Genomic DNA, 19,589 nt, shown 5'->3' with positions numbered 1-19,589 from the left:
ACAAGGACAAGTGCAGAGTCCTGCACTTAGGACGGAAGAATCCCATGCACAGCTACAGACTGGGGACCAACGAGCTAGGCAGCAGTTCTGCAGAAAAGGACCTGGGGGTAACAGTGGATAAGAAGCTGGACATGAGTCAGCAGTGTGCCCTGGTTGTCAAGAAGGCTAATAGCATATTGGGCTGCATTAGTAGGAACATTGCCAGCAGATTGCGGGAAGTGATTATTCCCCTCTATTCGGCATTGGTGAGGCCGCATTTGGAGTACTGTGTCCAGTTTTGGGCCCCCCACTACAAAAAGGATGTGAAGAAGTTGGAGAGAGCCCAGCGGAGGGCAACAAAAATGATTAGGGGGCTGGAGCACAAGACTTATGAGAGGCTGAGGGAACTGGGCTTGTTTAGTCTGCAGAAGAGAAGAATGAGGGGGGATTTGATAGCAGCCTTTAACTACCTGAAAGGGGGTTCCAGAGAGGATGTAGCTAGGCTGTTCTCAGATGACAGAACATAGAGTAACGGTCTCAAGTTGCAGCGGGGGAGGTCTAGGTTGGACATTAAGAAAATGTTTTTCACTAGGAGGGTGGTGAAGCACTGAAATGGGTTACCTAGGGAGGTGGTGGAATCTCCATCTTCAGAGGTTTTTAAGCTGCGGCTTGACAAAACCCTCTCTGGGATTATTTAGCTGAGGTTAGTCCTGCTTTGAGCAGGGGGTTGGACTAGATGACCTCCTGAGGTCCCTTCCAACTCTATGATTCCATACCTCAATAATCCTGTGGCTGGTCAGGCCAGTACAGAAGTGACATAGAGGTTCTTCAGCCTTTCTGAAGCTGAGACCCGTAAGCAGCCTGAGGAGCAGGGAGTTCATACAAGTGTTAGTTGATCCTCTAACTATCTCTTCCAAGATCTTACCCCTGTTTATTTCACTGTAGAGGCCACTGGCTTTCACTGAAACTGCAAAGCTTCCTCAAAGGAAGAGATGATTGAGGAGGAGATACTCAATAAACAAGGTGGCAAATAAAAAATAACTCAGCACTGATTATTTCTTTTTAAACCTCATGGTTTTTAAGCCAATCTCATAATTTCTGAAGGTCTGATCCATGATGTTTGAAAATACCTGGAGCTGACCAAACTGGTGTTTCTGTGCGCTACTCCACCTCTTTACTACCTCCTTGGCTGTCATTCCTCCTTGCTTCAGCTGGGATGTGGAAAGCACCATCTCCCCTGATGGTACTACTGCTTCTTCCTGTACATCAGCGGGGGAGGCACAGAAATATCTGTGGGCCGAGGCTCAGCAATTACGTAGCATCAAAGTGATAGCTGCAAAGAGGATTCCTCCTCACCTCATAGGATTTTATTTCCTCCCTTGGCTGGGTTGCATGGGGGCTTCATGTTATCCTCATCATGTTTCCTGGTCATTCCTTGTTCAGCATAAAATGTACTTTAAATGCCTAATTCTCCTCTTAGCTTCCAGCATAACTCCTCTGACGTCTTTAGAATTACTTTGGATTTGCACTGGTGTCAAGGACAGCAGACCCCAAGAGTCTGTTGCAGAAAGAAATGACTGCATGTTTTTCTAATTATGCACTTCAACTTTTCTAATCTTTCTGAACTGCACATGATGCTTAGGGAAAGAGAAATGTGAAATAGCTCTGAGCTCCACTAGACTGGATACAAATGTCACAGCGCTCTACAAAGCTTTCCTTACCAATGCTTTTGCCAAACTGCTGTTTATCAAGGGATACAGCAGGAAATCACTCAGACTGCAATAAACTTGTTATTGTTTTCAAGGAAGGGGATTAATTGACTATTTGTGCAATAAGCCAGATAAATCAAGCGTGACAGACAACTTTTAAAATCAAATGAATACTTCAAAACATATTTTTAAATGACTCTAGCGTGGCAGATCTACAGCATTACAATTATTGCTTCTGTTTCCTGTTCTTCATCCTCTGTTCCTCAATGCCTGTTATATATCAGTCTTGTATTGAACTACAGAGATACCATGATAAAACTATTATCTTTTCCTCATACTGGCCCAACTGACTTCAATGGGAGCAGAACTGGGCTTAATATCTTCATGGAGCATGGAAAGAGAAACCAAGAGGAAATACATACTACTTATCTATCTGTGAGTGTGAGTGTGTGTGTGTGTATGTACATATATATGTACATAGACCTTACTCTTTCATTGCCCTTTCAGTTCAAAGAGTTCAAAGAACTTTACAAGCACTCATTAATTAACTCTCACAGTGCTTCTACAAAGTAACAAATATTTCTTTTCAGATGAGCAAACTGAGGCATATGCAAAGAGGTTAATTGATTTGTTCATGGTCATGCCACAAGTGAGAAGCAAAGCGAGGAATAGAATCCAGCAGTCAAGACTCCCAATCCTGTAACCACTGAGCTATTCTTCCAGTATCTGTAGAGAGGGATGTTTTACTGCAAATAAAATCTTTTATTTTCCTGTTATGAAAAAGAGCTTTACATAAATATTGAAATAGGCTGCTCAGAGTGTGTATGCATAAGAAAGTTATCTTCAACATTAAATAAAAAATGGATATTATCTAACAAAGCATTGTTTCAAGAACCCTGACTCATGCACCCCAAGCCTCCAGTATAGTCTTTGAAATTTTGGGTGCACAAAGGATGCAGGATTCTGCTTCAGGTTCAGGATTCAGACTTGGTCTCTTACTTCCACACTGACAATCTGGAACATTATATAGCTGGAACATTACATTGACTTCAGAGAGCATTGGATTAGCCTAATATCGTATCATTTTTCAGTGATGCTGTAGCCAAGTCAGGAGTAATGTTACTGAGCTCCAGACAGTCAGTGCAACCCTAACCAGTTAAAAGCAATATCTGCCTTATTGGACCTCTAGATTGGGAGTAGTAAAAGGAAAAATAGTGGGGAAAAGATCCCTTATCATGCATATGGCAGACGATAATATTATATTAATAGTATTTAATGTGCAGATAAAGTCATAACAGCTCATTATTGTGATCCTGCCAGTATGCCACCATGGCACTCTCCACATGGTCAAACATCATGTTACCACTCAACCAACAGACTAACTAAGACCCCTACTTCTAGCAACAACAACAAAACTGTTAAACAGGAAACATGCATTATAAAAAAGAATCTGTATTAATGAAGCGTAAATTTAGTCTCAGTGTCTAGCATAAGATTTCCATGTTTCTAACTTTAATGATTGAAGCTTGGCTTGGCTTTCAATGAAAGAATAATTACTTGTTTTCATAAAGATGAGTGTTGATTTAAAAGTGCTAGCATCACTTTGTGAATTCAACAGGAAATTCTTTATTTCAAATCAATTAGACTCTTTTAACTAATGCAAGTTAATTTCACACTCCTCTCCTTAAAGGTAGTTATTAAACAAACATCCTGTATCAAAGAAATTCAAAGCTTAAAGCTGAGTTTTCATTTTGTCCTGCGTGGGTTTTGCAATGTTATGTGGTAAGTTTCTGAAATGCTGAGGGCCCAGTCTGATATCCATAGGAGAGTTAAGCACAGAAGGTTAACATAACATGAAATTGCCTATCTTTGGCAGCTTGTCTTATTTAACCTTACCTGAATGATAGACCTCTGACTCGCATGGCCGTTTTGCTAGTCTAAGGGCTGCAGGGACTTGACTCTTACATTTTAAAGGACTTTGAATTTATTTGCAGTTTAAAAGGCCTGATGCTGAAAAATTGGAAAGGGTTAAAAAAAGAGCTACAAAAATAATATCAGGGCTGAAAACCATGCTTTATACTAAAGGGACTAAAGAAGGTCAGTATATTTAGTTTATTGAAGAGACAGTTAAGAAGTTATATGATCATGGTCTAAGGCAGTTACATGGGGAAGAGATTTCTGATAGTATATATAGCTCTTTAAACTAGCAGAAAATGGAATAATGAGATCCAGAGATTGGAATCTGAAGGAGACTAGAAACAGGTTACAAAGTTTTAACAATGAGGATAATGAGCCATTGCAACAACTTACTTAGGGACATGATGGATTCTCTATCACTTGCTGTCTTTAAGTTAAGACTGGATATTGTTCTAAAATATATGCTATAGTTCAGCCAGGAGTTATAGACTTTATGGACGAGTTATTGGATGAAGTTCTTTGGCCTTGTCGGTTGGTCTAGATTATCGTAAATCTCTTCTGACCATAAGATCCATGAATTAAAGATGTGCAAGTAATATGAAGCCTACTACTTGTTTCTGCTTATAATACCAAACAAATCAATCACTGTTTTATATAGTGTTGCCTGATTATCATCCATTAGAATTCAGGTTAGTTCTACAGCACCCAAATTAAATACCAGAAGTACAGTATGTGTCAAACTGAGGTGCAGTTGCAGTGCTGTTCAAAGTGATCCATGTGTAGAAAAGTTCTAGGGTTTGATGGATCTAATTCTATTTACACCAGTGTAAGTAGTGACTAAGGCCTGGTCTACACTGCAGAGTTAGGTTGATGTAAAGCAACTTATGTCGACCTAAGTGTAAACATCTACAGTAAAATGTTGCTCCCACCGATGTAACTCACCTGTTACACCAACTTAATAACTTCACCTCCATGAGAGGCGTAGTACTTAGGTTGATGTAATTAGGTCAACGCAGTGTCAGTGTAGATACTTTGTTGCTTATATTTCCTGTTGCTGCGTTTCAGAAACCGTCCCGCACTGGCAGTTAAATCAGTGCAAGCATTCCTGCTGACACACACTGCTGACACAAGAAGCATAGCGTGGATTTTTAAAACTGATTTAATTACTGCTGTGGCTGTACCTCGATGTAACTTAGGTTGACTTAATTTTGTGATGTAGACTTGTCCTAATTCCACTGAAGTCAATTGAGATAAGCTGATGTAAAACTGGTGTAAGTGAGGAGTCTGAGGGTATGTCTACACTGCAGAATGAAGTTGATATACTTTAAATTGACTTTCACCTGACAAATTCTATAAGTCGCAGGAGCGTGATCACACCATGTTCCTTGCATCGGGCTCTTGCATCCCCACTTGCCACGCTTGGGTCAATGTTCAAAGCAGTGCACTGTGGGTAGCTATTCCATAGTGCAACTAGCTTCAGAGGCTTTCGGGAAGCTTGTCATCCTCCCATGATGCAATGTGTTTCCTCCCCCCCTTCTCGTCCCGAACAAACTACAAACGCTTTTTCATGCTGTTTTTCTATGCTGCGCACATGCCATTGCCAAAGAGGCATGGAGCCTGCTCAGCTCTGCACTATCATTGTGAGGATCACAAATACCTCCTGGCTTATCCTGAAGTATTTTCGAAGGTGAGACAGAAGCCGCAGTATGGAAAATAGCGATGTTATGGAGGCCACCCTGCTACAAGCCATAGAGCTTCCCGTTTGCTGCAGGCTGTCATGCATCATCTTCAGTCCATGGAGCTCCGGTTCTGGTCCCAGGAAACAAGCACAGAGTGGTGGGATTGCATCATTATGAAGGTGTGGGATGATGAGCAGTGGCTGCAGAACTTTCATATGCGAAAGGCCACTTTCTTTGAACTTTGTCCGGAGCTGTCCCCAGCCCTGAAATGTGTGAATACTCGCTTGAGACTAGCTCTGACAGTGGAGAAGCGAGTGGCCATCGCTCTGTGGAAGCTGGCAACCCCGGACTGCTACTGGTCAGTTGGGCGTCTCCCACTGACATATCGCGGTACATACAAGCACTTATGCTGGCAAAACTTATACAGCTTGGGGAGGGAGGTGTTTTTTACACCCTTGAGCAACATAAGTTTTGCCAACATAAGTGGAAGTGCAGATAAGACCTTTATGTTTCTTAATGCAAATTGTTTTATATTCCTGATATTCTGGTTAAATGTGTGTTTGATAGTAAAGGTGGGTGAAATTTTTAAGCTGATAGTTTATTCACTGCAAAGTGCAGTTTCAAGTCAACTGAAATTATTTGTGAATATAGGTCAAATTCAGTGAATGGTTTCAGCCAATAAATAAATAACAGGAAAAATTTCAAATCAAAGTTTTATTTCAATATTTTGTCAACAGGTCAATGTTTTGACTTTTTGTTTCATAATGATGTTTTGTTTAGCATTTTAACTAGATTTATTTTAATAAATGGGTAAAAACCGCACAAAACCAAATGAAATGAAACAAAACAAAAAGAAAAGAAAACATGTTTTAGGTCAAATTAAATGTTTTGTTCAACCCAAAATGAGGCTATGTCTACACTGAGGGTGGCAAAGTCACTGCCATCAGATTGATTTATCTGGATTGACTGAGCGGTCAGTGAAGACCCGTTCAGTAGATCCAGAAGTCGACGCTATTAATCCACCCCCACAAGTGGCATAGGTTCCCGTTGGCACAGTGCAGTGAAGATGGCGCACAAAGAGAAGCACAGCAGTCGACTGGAGTTACTCAAGTTTTCCTTGTAGTTTGCATAACTCCCATCGACTGCTGCCAAATCGCCCGGGTAAGTGTAGACCAAGCTTGAATATTTTTAATTTTTAGTTTTGGTGAGAAAAACCTAAAAAGTTCTATTTTGGGTCAAAGCAAAACAATTTTTTTCAGCTGTTTTGATTGAACCACTGAGTTGAAAAATCAGTTGTCCATTCTATTTGTTAGTAACTTAACTGTGCCCTTAACTCAGGCAGGAAAAAATACATTTTTTTTCTAAAAGACTCTTTCTAATCCTTAGAAGTAAAATTTAGCCCTGTGCAGAGGGTCCAATGCAGCATAAGTGCATCATGTAAATCCATGTCAGGACTATTAGGAGGATTTAAACTGGGTGTATATAGTTCTGGCACTTGCACCAGGTTGAATGTAACTCTACATGAATAATTCACAGTTACAGGCTCTTTCTTCCTCCTTCTGGTGTTTAACAAATTTTGTCTAACTTTCTTTAAAAGGGGTTTACGGAATCTCAAAATCCACATTTTTTGAGGAAAAGTTCTATTAACTTGCTTTCATAGTGGTTTTTTACCCTCCATTGACTTCATTTGAGTCATTCTTGATCTAGGGGTGCAAGTGAGATCAGAATCAGGCCTAAAAGTGTATGGGCTTTAGGGCTTGGGGGTGGCTATTCTTGGCTAAAGGGTTTCTGAGATCCAAGATAAGCAGCTCAATTTTTATAAATACAAAGATCACCTCTGATTTAATTAATTATTGTCTTCATAGGCTGGGTCAAACTTATTCATAAATTAGATACTGGCTAGTCACTCATCCCTTTTCTTAGCAGGCTGCACTTTTCTGTGCACTGAAATATAGCATGCATTTTCCCTTCTCTCCTACTACAGACCCCATCCTGCTTTTTGACTCGGTGACATTCTAAATTTGCTCACTTAGAACTTGGTTCCTACAGGCCATTTCAGTAAAATGGAAAGGGCTCTTTTCTTTACTTCCTTCTCTTCCACACCAAGTGGTTGTTTTGTTGTGCTGTGTTTTGAAATTGTTTTATTAGTTACTGTTCTGGAAACTCTCAATTCTTTTAAGTGACTTCACTTTTGATATTCCTGTTTATTGCTCATGAAAGCATCTCATAAAAAGACTGCTCATCTTGCCTCTTTTTACAACATACAAAATGAGCAGCTTTCTTATTCCCTTTTATAAATGATCACAGGCTGACATTTCATTTCAATGCAATTCCAGGAGTGACATAGCGTGAAAAATAAGAAAGGACCCAGAGAACCACAATCATTCAAAATATCGTTCTAGCAGCTAGCCCCGGAGCTCTAAGGCCCCTGAAGATCACTGGTGTTGCAGTGGTAGCTTTTTTCTAAAAAACTTGCTGCATTCAATCTGTTCCTTTGAACAGTTATGGAACAATAATTATATATACTCTCAACAGTAACATAGGAGTGACAGTTATGCTAGTTATGGGCCTGAGAATACAATTGCAGAACAATTTCCATCTGTCATTAATGGATTTATATTGTACTTACAGGTATCATTTTTAGTATCTGATTCTTGTTTGAGAATCAGGTTACTATCAGGAATATTTGTTACTTTAGGTTTGTATATCAAATTTCTGAAGAGCCCGCTCATGCTGCCACTATGCACGCTGACTCGTACCTGACTCCTCATTTAATCCCTATGAAATGGGAATTAAACAAATTATTTTGCAGTGTAAATGGAAGGTTATAAGATGAAGTCTCTGGTGGAGCAAAGGGTGATGTGAATTCCAGAGCTGAGCAGTGTTTATGGACAACCTCCTAAGATAATTTCAGTTGTGACTTAATTTCTCTAGCTTTCTCTTGACAAATATCTTCTCCCCATAAACTGTGAGGTCTCTAGTTCAAAAAGTTACATAATATACCAGCTAGAGAACAAACCGTCCCTCCCCTCCCCCTCCACCTCCTAATATGGATTTTTTCTTTGGTTTACATTGTCATTTGCTAATTATATTATGACAGACTGAGTCCTCAGCTTCAAGATCTTTGTGTGGAATTTCCCCAAAGAATTCCACAGATAAATCAATGGTAGTTAAAAACAACACATGGAATAAATTCTGTGAAGAAAGAAAACTAACAGGCAGAAGAGTTTAGCCTTTTAGTGTTACCATGAAGCTTCACTGTAAAGCTTCATAGAAAACAAGATTCAGTAAAAATTGTTAACAACTCTCCAATGGTACATGGAGAAAGTGATATACCGCAGCTGTTTGCAGGCATTTAGCACCATTAGATGTGTTTTTAATGGGGGGTAAAGCCATCTCACTCCTTAGCTCTGGGCTAGCTATTGTTACAGAGAAAGAAAATGAGGACAACAGAGACCTTTGTGCTTAGGCTTCTAACAACTAAACCCACACTATTCAAGCACTGCTAGAAGCTCTGATTCCTCTCAGGCACCTAACAAATGTACAGTTGATCATTGAACCAGAGAGCGAGAGAAACTCTCAAGGCCTCATGTGCACATATACCGTAACAATCAAATGGCTGGATCATGCCACAGGGTTCTCCCATTTCTGTCAGTGGGATTTGAGAGATAGAGTGAGGGCATGATGGCTGAAAGAATGTACGTAATAGGGGAACCTGAAGCTGCATATTATGGTGACTATTCATATCATCCTTTTCTATTTTGTGATACCATTGCTCAGGAAATTGACAATGAGGTAGTGTATTCAATTAATGCTTTATTCTCTTCCTTTATTTATTTTCCTTCAGTATTATCATTCACATCAAATTTATAATATGGAAAGCACTGAGAAATGTGCAGGAGATCTATTAGAATAAGTGTATGATGAATCAAAGTTTACAAGATCCATGCTAATAGCATAACTGCACAATGACTGGAAGTCTATGCAACCCATACATGACATTATAGGAATGATAGGACCTGAAAATTATGTGGAAAATCCTTCTTGAAAAGCATGAATATATCATAGTCCTTATAGATTAACACAAGAGTTCATCAAAAAAGAACAGGAAAAATGAGAATAAAATCCCAAAGTAAACTGTCTCACCATCCAGAGGCCTAGAAAAGAAAAGTATTTACATTAAGACTCACCCTCGTCTTTGTCATGTGATGAGACATTTAATTGCTTTATCTTAAATTGAGGAGAACATTTCAGGCTAACTTATTTTACAGCAAAAATTAGTCTGAATTTTGATTTTTTTAAATAAACATTTTTGCCAAAATTTTTAATGTTGGCCAAAAAAATGGGGAAAAGTTCAGTGCTATTTTTGTGATTTTTTCCACCTTGTTTTTTGAAGCTTGATGACATTTTTCAGATTTTGAAAATTCAGTAGAAAATAGCATGGTTTAAACAGTTGTTGTTATAGTTTAATGGTTACTTGCTAAAATTATTCCAAAGCACTGGGAAGGAAAAATGTGTTTTTAAATGAGGAGATGGACAGGCTGAGAAGTGAACTGTAAGGCATATGATATACGTTCTTCTTAAAACATATTGATGGGCATGTCAGGGAGAGGATTGTCAATGTTAAGTATTTTTTGCAAAATGACAGATAGAGAAAAATTGAGTCTAGCTTCCCTTTCAGTTGCATTTATGCCATTTGCAATATTTTTCCTATCGAAGTCCTTCTTTCACATTGTCCCCACAAAACAGAACAATGGTATACTTATCATTTGTGTTTCTCTGAGACTTCTACATGACACCTAGTGTGCTATGCTCTACCAGTGCACTGAGTTTCTACCAAGTAAGTGAGCATTTTTATTTTATGTGTGCTATGGGCCTGCTTTCATGCGGATTGCTTACAGGCTGGACTGTTGTGCAATGTATCTTGAGACCCCATATGGTCCCCAGGGTTCTCTCAGGGAAAAACTGAAATCTTTTGATTTTCAACCATGTGTTTCAGGAAACAGCCTGTCCTTTTTCTCTCTCCCACTGTAATATTAACATTTGCAAAGATTAGCGTGATGATCAGGGATTGGCAAGGAAGTGGAATAGATGACCTAATAGGTCTTTTCCATCTCTAATTTCTACGATTTATAAAGAGGCATTCCATGTTGCAGTGGCACCAATTTGTCTGAACTGTCTCTGCAGAGGGAATGCAGAAGAAGTGGCACTAACAATGTCACCTAAATCCATCTTTTTTTGGCACCTTTGCCCTTGTGAAACAGGCATACCATCTGGTGAGCAGGCATAATGCCATCCTAACAGATGGGCATGAGTGTAGCTAGCTATGAGACCATGTATGATTATCAAATGTGTTGTTCAGCAAGGATTTCCAGCTAGGAGTATCAAAACAAGTTTTCCTACTGAGCTTCTGGTTCTATGGTTAAAGAGACATGCCATTCGGCTCTTTAAACACAGTCCCTAAAAACTGGCCAAAGTACAGCACTGTGAGGAACCAATATTTTCTGCTGAACAGGGCAAAAAGGCCAGGAACTCTGGTCCGTTGGTCTCCTCACTTAGTCTTTGGATAGTATAAGTCTGCAGAGTGCCAACCCAATACTAGCAATTAGAATAATACTAACAGCCAAATTATTATCCTGCTAGGACACAAGTTGGAGTGGTGAAATAACCAATTTCTTTTCAGTTAACTGAAGCCTGTTTCCAGAAAATTTTATGAAGAAAAATGTGGATGCTGTCAAAATAGAGACAAAGTCTAGTGATTTCTTTAAGAAGCATGATCCTTATGCACAAACACTCTTTCTAAACCAAGAACTTTGCTTTGTTTTCAAGTTCTGTTTACATAATTGCAAACACAAGTGAAGAAAAGCATGGCGCTGTTGTGTGCAAAAGAACATCTATAACGGAGCACCTATCTTCCCATAAAGCCAAACAATTTTAGAGTTCAGGGACTGATCCTGCATAGGGACCACTCAGAGGGTCCCAATTCATCACTGCATGAATGGAGATTACACAGTGAGTAGGGATAGCTGTATTGAGGCCTACCAAGTGTTGGGTGACTTAAACTGACAGTGAAGTCAATGATTACTTATTATTTGTATTACCCCAACCAGGACTGGAATTCCACTGTACAAGGTACAAATATACAGCAATAATACTTAGCTCTTATATCCATAGACGTGAAATCACTTTACAAAGGAGGTAAATTTAGTTATCACCATTGTACAGATAGGGAAACTGAAGCACAGAGCACTGAAATGCCACCCAGAAGGGCAGTGGCAGAGCAGGAAGTGGACTCCACTTCTCCTGAGTCCCAGTCCAGTGGCTTATTCATTACGGAACACTGACTCCACTGAAGAGCTGACAGGTTATGGGCCAGATTCTGGTAACCTTATTCATAGTTTGCTACATGAGTAATCCCATTGAAATCAGGGGAAAATGGCTCTTCCCACAGTGACAGGGGCTGAAATCCTGTCTCTATTCAGGTCATTGGCAAAACTCCCATTTGTCTTAAAGGAAGCCAGGATTTCATTCTATGATTTAAAGCTAAAATACAATGGCAGCTGCACTGACAATGCAAGGCAAGTAATTCAAAATGTACATGAAAGTACATAGCCCAGCTATCTAAGAAGAAAGATGGGTAGTGGAGAGAGAAGCTGACCTCTTCCTATCTCCACTACATCAACATGTGTTATTAGCAAATTGATAGCATTACTTAGCTGAATCCTTTCATTGTGCAATAACCCAAATGAAAGATTGTTTGATAAATTGATGATTAAACTGCCTGTGTCTGTTACAGTTGCAGAGATAAATCATGTGATGCAAATCTTCATTACATCCTGAAATGATCAAAACCCCTAGATTCTTTTTTTTTTTTTTTAATTCCATCCACATTGGCTGTTCTTACAAGTCTCTTTCCAAATCTCCCTTTTCATAATGTATTCCTTTTCTCCTCCAACCTGCAGATCCTTGTACCTTAAAAATTGTTCCTCTAGACAAAGAGGGCTGGACATAGTTCCTTGCCAAAATCAGCTGTGGGGGTTGAGGTTTGCCACACATTGTGTTCCTCTTCTCATCAGTGGGTAGCACATGGTCTCTTCAGCATTCGCAGGGATGGGCTCTGCATGTGTCTCTCCTAAGGTACTCTCATGATCTGTCACAGTGCTCTAGCCATTGCTGAAACTAATCATTGTTTTCCTGCTTCCTCCAGAAGCCGATAGTGTTCCAAGCAAAGTTCCACATTCCTTTTCTCCTCTCAGAAAAGCTCTCCCATTTGGGTTAGTTTGACTGAGCCATGTGGTAGACTGAACAAATTGCCAATCAAATAGTAAAACAAGCTATGATTTCCCAGAAACCCTTTATTCTCAACATTCCCTGGACCCATGTTCACACACAGAGAATAAAGCACAAAGATACATTTTAAAAAGAGAGAGGCTCAGATCATCTCCTTTCTCCCACCCTAAATTCTTAAGGACTGTGGGGTAAGAGGTCCCCCCAAGTCCCCTCCTAAGCCCACTCCAGGTCCTTATTCTGTCTTCCCCCCTACACACACACACAGCAGACACCCAAGGGGGTTCTTAGAGCAAACAAAAGAAAAGATCTCTCCCCTCTTTCTTCCCTTATGAGAGAGGGGCACCCATAGAAAAATAAAGAGGTAAAAAGAGATTAAAAAGACCCACTAGCATGGGGTGCTGGAACAATTTGTAGTGGGGGGTCATTGTATAGTGCTAAGAGTCATTGAACCAAACTGTAAACCCTGTATATAATGGAAACAATTTCAAGCAAGGGGGTGCAGTCGCACCCCAGCACCTCTAGTTCCAGCACCTATACCCTAGCCTCTGATTGCCAGAAGCTGGGAGTGGATGACAGTGGCTGGATCACATGATGACTGCCTGTTCTATTCATTCCCTCTGAAGCATCTGGCATTGCCTACTGGTGAAAGACAGAATACTGGGCTAAATGGATCATTAGTTTGACCCAGTATGGCCATCCTTATGATCTCAGACAATCTTTCTAGGTCAGCCCTAGGACTATGTGTATTTTAGACCTGAATCAAGAATAACTTGCTTCTACTTTTTGATGTCATCTACCTGTTAGATATGTAGCTGGAAGTTGCCCACTAAAAAGAAGGATGGAAGACTTGAGACATAAGATTTACCAAGCTACATGGCCTACAATATTTTCTCCTGTACAGAATATCTCCTTAATAAAGACTCAAGTCACTGTGCCTGAATAGAACTTTTTTTTTCACTAACAGGCCCTCTGGTCTGGGGTGCAATCCCACTGTTGCATTTATGTAAGTAGCTCTTAAATCATATGATTGAGTAGTGGACACATCCAAACAGAGGTTCTGGTTACTCTTGGTAAGAACATTCCTCTACAACTGGATATCTAGCACAGTACTGTATCTGCACTGTAGTATTCCATGTCCCACTCATGTGCTCGACTGAGGTAAAATAGTGCAGGGCTCATTCTGTAGCCTGATTTTGGGTGTATTAGTTATTTAATAGGGTTATAGGCTCACCAATTGATCTGATCAGACGATAATGAGATTCTTGTCTCTGAACCAGGCTTCAGAAGAGTTTATAGGGACCCCGGGCTGCACAACAGGAAGATTCTTAGTGATAACCAAATTTGTATAATTTTATAAGCTTTTATTAAGATAACATAAAATGATAGACAAATGACTGACATAGAGAAAATGAACAATTAAATGGATAATGGATAATACAATTTTAATTGTAGAGACTCATATGATATATATATATTTCTACGATATGCTTTGGATTAATATACTCACACCCTTCCCTGATGACCTGGTTGAGAGAGATGTCTGGTTCCTCAACTCTTGAGTAGAGGGGTGTAGTAGGCAGTGCTCGAGAGCTAAGAACTATAAGACTAAGACTAACACTACAAATAATACTAAGTATAAATGAAGAAGAAGAATCTTAACAGTACTCCTTCAAGCAGGAGTAGCTGACTATCGATCGCCCCAAATAGCACCATCTGCCCCTTCTTACACCCCAAAAATATGGGTCCTCCTTCTAAGTCCAAACTTGGATTTACTACCCCCAAAATATTGGGGTACACATATTCTATAGGCTGGCAGGTTTGTGCATATTAATGACATATTCACGTCCTTTCCAGATGGTTCCAGATAGTCTGTTCATCTCACCTTTGTTATTTCTGGCCCCTTGTGGATTTTGTGGTGTACTTGTAAAGTTCTCTTGGGGCCTAACCTGTGACAGCCGCCCCCCCTCCCCCCGTTTTGATGCCTCCTGACTTATCTAGGGTAAAGGTCCCAAATATGTGTATGCTAACTGCGTAGCTGTCATACAGGATGTGGCCTGTAAGATACCTTGCATTACAGCAAAATATATACATTTATAACTTTATTATAATCAGACAATCATACTTAAATCTATAAGAAAAGATATGTATCTATATAATGCAAGCAAGCAGGCTAGTCCTATGGGCTACAATTCCCACACGTTTTATACAGTCTGGGGCAAATCTCCCATTGATTTCAGCAGTTCTGGAGTGTTCCCATTATGCACCTCATGCATTAATGGGAACAAAGAAGAGATGAATGAAAAATAAAGTAGAAGAAATAGAGACTTCTCTGCAAATAGCTTTTAATCTTCAGCATGTCACCTGCCCAGATGGATGAGATTTTACGTGACTAAGGTTCTCTTCAGAAATAGTTGGCTGGAAATAGAGAAAACCAAACTTTAGTTAGAGACCATGAGGAACACTGTGATTACTAAAACCTTATAAAGAAAACAGAAATGGGAAGGCATATTGGTATGAGAAACTAACTTAAAGGTGAGAATAGAGAAAAGATATAGGGAAAAATTCTCCCCCTCTATCTTTTTTCTCCTTTGTACTAGGGCAAAGTCCACAGAAGGGTGTAATCAAGAGGAAATGGTTCAGCACTGAATGAACAAAAGAACAGTAAGCCTCAGCAACAACTCTACCATTACAGAAAGGAATGTCTCTGTAATCTACTATACAGCCATATAAAATTATTAAAGGCATATATTTTCCAATGTTGAAGCCAGATCCTCATTCAGAGGACCAGAGGAGCAGTGTGATCTGATGTGATTAAAAAGCTCTCATTCACCATATGTGATGTTTAACTACAGAAAATATTTTTTTGCCAATAAATAATGCTTTTTGGAAAAGCAAATGAGAAAATTATTGCATAAGAATCTAAGTGTGCTCTTTGATGAAACAAAAAAAGCAAACAGTTTGACTAGGCCTTTACATATAAAAGATATCATACATATTGTTCAATTTTAATTTCAGATCTTAATTAGAAGTTAGCCAGATGTGATTGAAAAATAGCTGAAATGTGGAGTTAGAGGCATTGTGCGCACATCTGCAAACTTCAGTGAACCACTGCCTCAGTGTGGGTAAGTTTTACGTTTTCTACCATTGGCCAGATAGATTTGCTCTTAATGCCTAATTGAAGAGATTTTTTTCTGAGATTCTGACTCCTTCACTACCAGAAAAAAGTGTAATTAGAATAAAAATGGTGCCACTAAGCTGGCTAAAAATGAAGTGTTTTGGTACTGCTGAGGCAGAGCAATATTCAGAATAAGGGCCCAATCTTATCCATGCAAATAGTTCTACATAAATCAGGCAATGTCAATGGAGCTATTCACATAAGTACAGTGAGCAGGATTTGACTGCAAACAGCCGCATCATCATTGTCATCTAGTGCGATATGCAACATGTGGTAAGGCCCTGATTCAGCAAAGCATTTAGGCACATGCTTAACTTTATGAACATGAGTAGTCCATTGAAGTGAAGTCTGGTGCATAGAATTAAGCATGCATTTCAGTGCTTTGCTGAATCTGGGCCCAAATCCTAACATCCTTACTCAGTGGGTCTATTTATATAAGTATTGCTCAGGAACAGTAAGGGTTGCAGATAACACTCCTGGTTTTTACTCTGTTCTCTCTCGGAGAAGACTCTCATTAACTCAGCAGGAGTTTCATCGGAGTGAGGACTTCAGTCTGGTTCTTAATGCAGCCATACCACCTCAGGCTGTAATAGCATCAGATTGTACATTAAGGGCTAGGACTTTTGTAGGAACACAAGAGAAAGAAGGGCACAAGTAACAGTCCAACTGTGAGGGACACCCCTTGAAGGGTGACACAGCTGTTATAGACCCCAGCATACCATGCAAGCCTGGAAATTACTGTGCACAGTATGACACATAAATGTACATGTTTTCCCAATGTTTGGGACATTCGTAAGAGGATATGAATATTATTAGCATATGAATAATTTATGATATCATTAGTTCATTATGGGCTTGATCCAAAGCCAATTGAAGTCAATGGAAAGGCCCCACTGACTTCACTGGACTTTGAATCAGACCCTCTGTCCCCTCTTGTCTCCTGAGACCATGTACTTTACTAGCTTTTCAGGCACTGACTTGCATTTTATGCATCTTCTTTAAAATGACCAGCATGCATGTGGGTGGGTACTCTGCAATACTTGGACATAATGTTAGTAATTACAACAAACAGCAGGTCTGAAACCAGGTCAGTAATCCTCTGCAAAGCAATCCATTCATAAGTATCCTTCTGATAAATTTCTCTTTTACTTTTCTACTCTTGTGAAAGTTCCCATTGTAAACTTAAAAATACATTTTCTTTCCTTACCAAGATTGTTATTTTCCATTTTTTTCATTAATTTCTAATGGAGCTTGAAATTAACATAGCTTTTATTGATGTTGTTTATGTCTTTTTGTATACACCATGCTCATGGTGGATGGAATCAGCTCATCTCTGGGAATGGGATCTCGCTGGTGATTGCTATTAGGAGTGGGAGGATGTTGCAGGCCCAGAATTCCAGAGGTAAAAAGGTCTGTTAGGCTGTGTCTTCTGTGCATTGTTTCTTAAAATGTGCAGCACCGAATCTGGCCCCCAGCTTCTTCCAAGCTCCTGAGTTACTGTGTCTCACCAATTATGTAGATTGTGGTTGTTTAGCTCATCTAGCTTCTAGCTTGTCCCTATGTCAATGACATTATGAACATGTAAGTTGTTTGTGACCTGGCAATAGTCAGTTCCTCAGTACATGCTGGGATGGCATAATCACACAATCCAAAGCAGCCTGATGATGATAGCCTTTAAGACGCCCCTGGCTGTCAGACCTTTAGTAGCCCTCACAGGGCTCTGGGCCAGAGCCCGGTGGAGCGGGAGGGCCTGGGCTCCCCTACCAAAACCCCACATCCATAGTTTGAAGGGCCTAGGCCCTGACCACTGGGCAATGCTTCCCACAAAAGAAGACCATCACAGGAATCTAAAGTAGAAGTAGAGAGGTTATTTTACCTCTACATTGGACATTGGTGCTACTGCTGCTGGAATAGTACCTCCAGTATTAGTATCCACAATTCAAGAAGGATGTTGATAAACTGGAGAGAGTTCAGAGAAGAGCTACAAGAATGACTAATGGATTAGAAAACATGTCTTCTATTGATAGACTCACGGAGCTCAATCCGTTGATCACAGTTCATAAGTACCTTCGTAGAGTTTAAGGCCAGAAGAGACCAAGAGATCATATAGTCTGACCTCCTGTACACAACGGGCCACCAATACCACATACACTGCACACTAAACCCAACAACTGGAAAGAAACCAAAGTACTACAGCCCACAGGAAACTAGACTTTTATGTGTCACAAGAAGAGAACAGGAGGGACTGAGGTACACCAGTGCTCAAGGCCTCCACAGTGGCAGAGAAATGATTAAGTGAGATATAACTGGGTAATCCTGGCAACTGACCAGCACCCACATGCTGCAGAAAAAATCCCTAAGGGTTACTGCCAATCTGACCTGGGGAAAATTCCTTTCTGAACCCATATATGGTGATCAGTTAGACCCCAAGCAGGTGCACAAGAACCAGCCAGCCAAGCACCTGAGAGAGAGAATGTTTGATGCCACCTCAAAGCTCTGGCCCACCCTGCCTAATGTCCCATCTCCAGCTGTGGCCATGCCTGAGGCTTCAGAGGATGGAGACAAAATAAATAAATAAATATGTGGGATACTGCACATTCCTCCCACCCCCTTCCTGGCTACTGCTAGTGGCTGGCTGAAACCCTGAAGCATGAGCTTTAGGAAGATAAGACATAAACCAAAAGTGAGCCTCAAGGCTGTTGAGTCCTGCTATCACAAGCAATCCTGTCATACAATTGCACTCATAAATGTGTCCAGTTCTCTCTTAAAACTAGTTCAATTGTTTGCCCCCACAACTCCTACTGGGAGGCTCTTCAACAAATATTTGATAATGGGCTGTTCAGTCTAGCAGACAAAAATCTATTTGAGTTAAACTTTTGAAGGCATTAAATAAAAAGGTGGCCATGCAACAGCATACGTTTCCTGTTCCCAGACATTTGTGTGTGTGTGTCTTTTTGAGTGTAAAGACAACAACATTCAGATCCCCTTTCACCACTCCGCAAATTAACTGTGCCTTGGTATTAAAAGTTAAAAAATATCCCAACCAATGGAATTTTCCCATCTCCATTTTTTCCATGTTGTGTTCCCTCATTTGCCTACTTCATTTCAAGTGACCATTACCATGTTACCCCTTCTGCTTAACAATTTGTTCAAACTTGTGTTTAACTCAGACGCTCTGCTTCCTTCCCCAGACTCGAAGAAGATCTCCGTGTAACTCAAAAGCTTGTACCTTACACCAAGAGAAAACAGTCCAATAGAGGATATTACTTCACCCACCTTGTCTCATAAAATAGTATGACATACTATTTACTTCAATCTGATGCCTTGAGGCTTTTGTGTGGCTTTTTACCTTACCTGGAATATCACAAATAAATAATTTCCTGTACCAAGTAGGTCAGGATGTATAAGTTCAAATACTATGAGGAAGGAAGCAAATATAACCAGTTCTAAAAATGCAGGTCACCTAAATGAAAACTGATCCCATGTAGAAATGGGATGTTTAAGGCAAAAAAAGCCAGGCTCCTAACTATTCTTGATAGCAATGCAGAGAAATTATAATCTTTACATCTTGAACAATATTGTTATAAGGTATTAATTACTGTGCAAACAAACAAGCTTTCCCGCATTGCTAGGCATGACAGTTTTCCTGCTCACATAAATTTTAAATTGAAGAAATGAATGAATTGTGCTCAGATGAATATTTGGTTCCCAGGATACTGTGGGTTTCTTTTTGATGGATTTCCCCTTCAACAGCCCAATTCTGCCCTTGGATGCAGACAGACACAGGTCCCACTCCAAGCCTCCAGACTGCTGAATAAGCCCTGCATGCTGGGGAAGTTT

The sequence above is a fragment of the Emydura macquarii genome, unplaced genomic scaffold (genome assembly GCF_026122565.2).
Source record: "Emydura macquarii macquarii isolate MOO-44397 ecotype Brisbane River unplaced genomic scaffold, CSIRO-AGI_Emac_v2 contig_1253, whole genome shotgun sequence".
Classification (NCBI taxonomy): domain Eukaryota; kingdom Metazoa; phylum Chordata; order Testudines; family Chelidae; genus Emydura; species Emydura macquarii.
The sequence above is the reverse complement of the archived record's forward strand: the minus strand, read 5'-3'. Positions refer to the sequence as shown.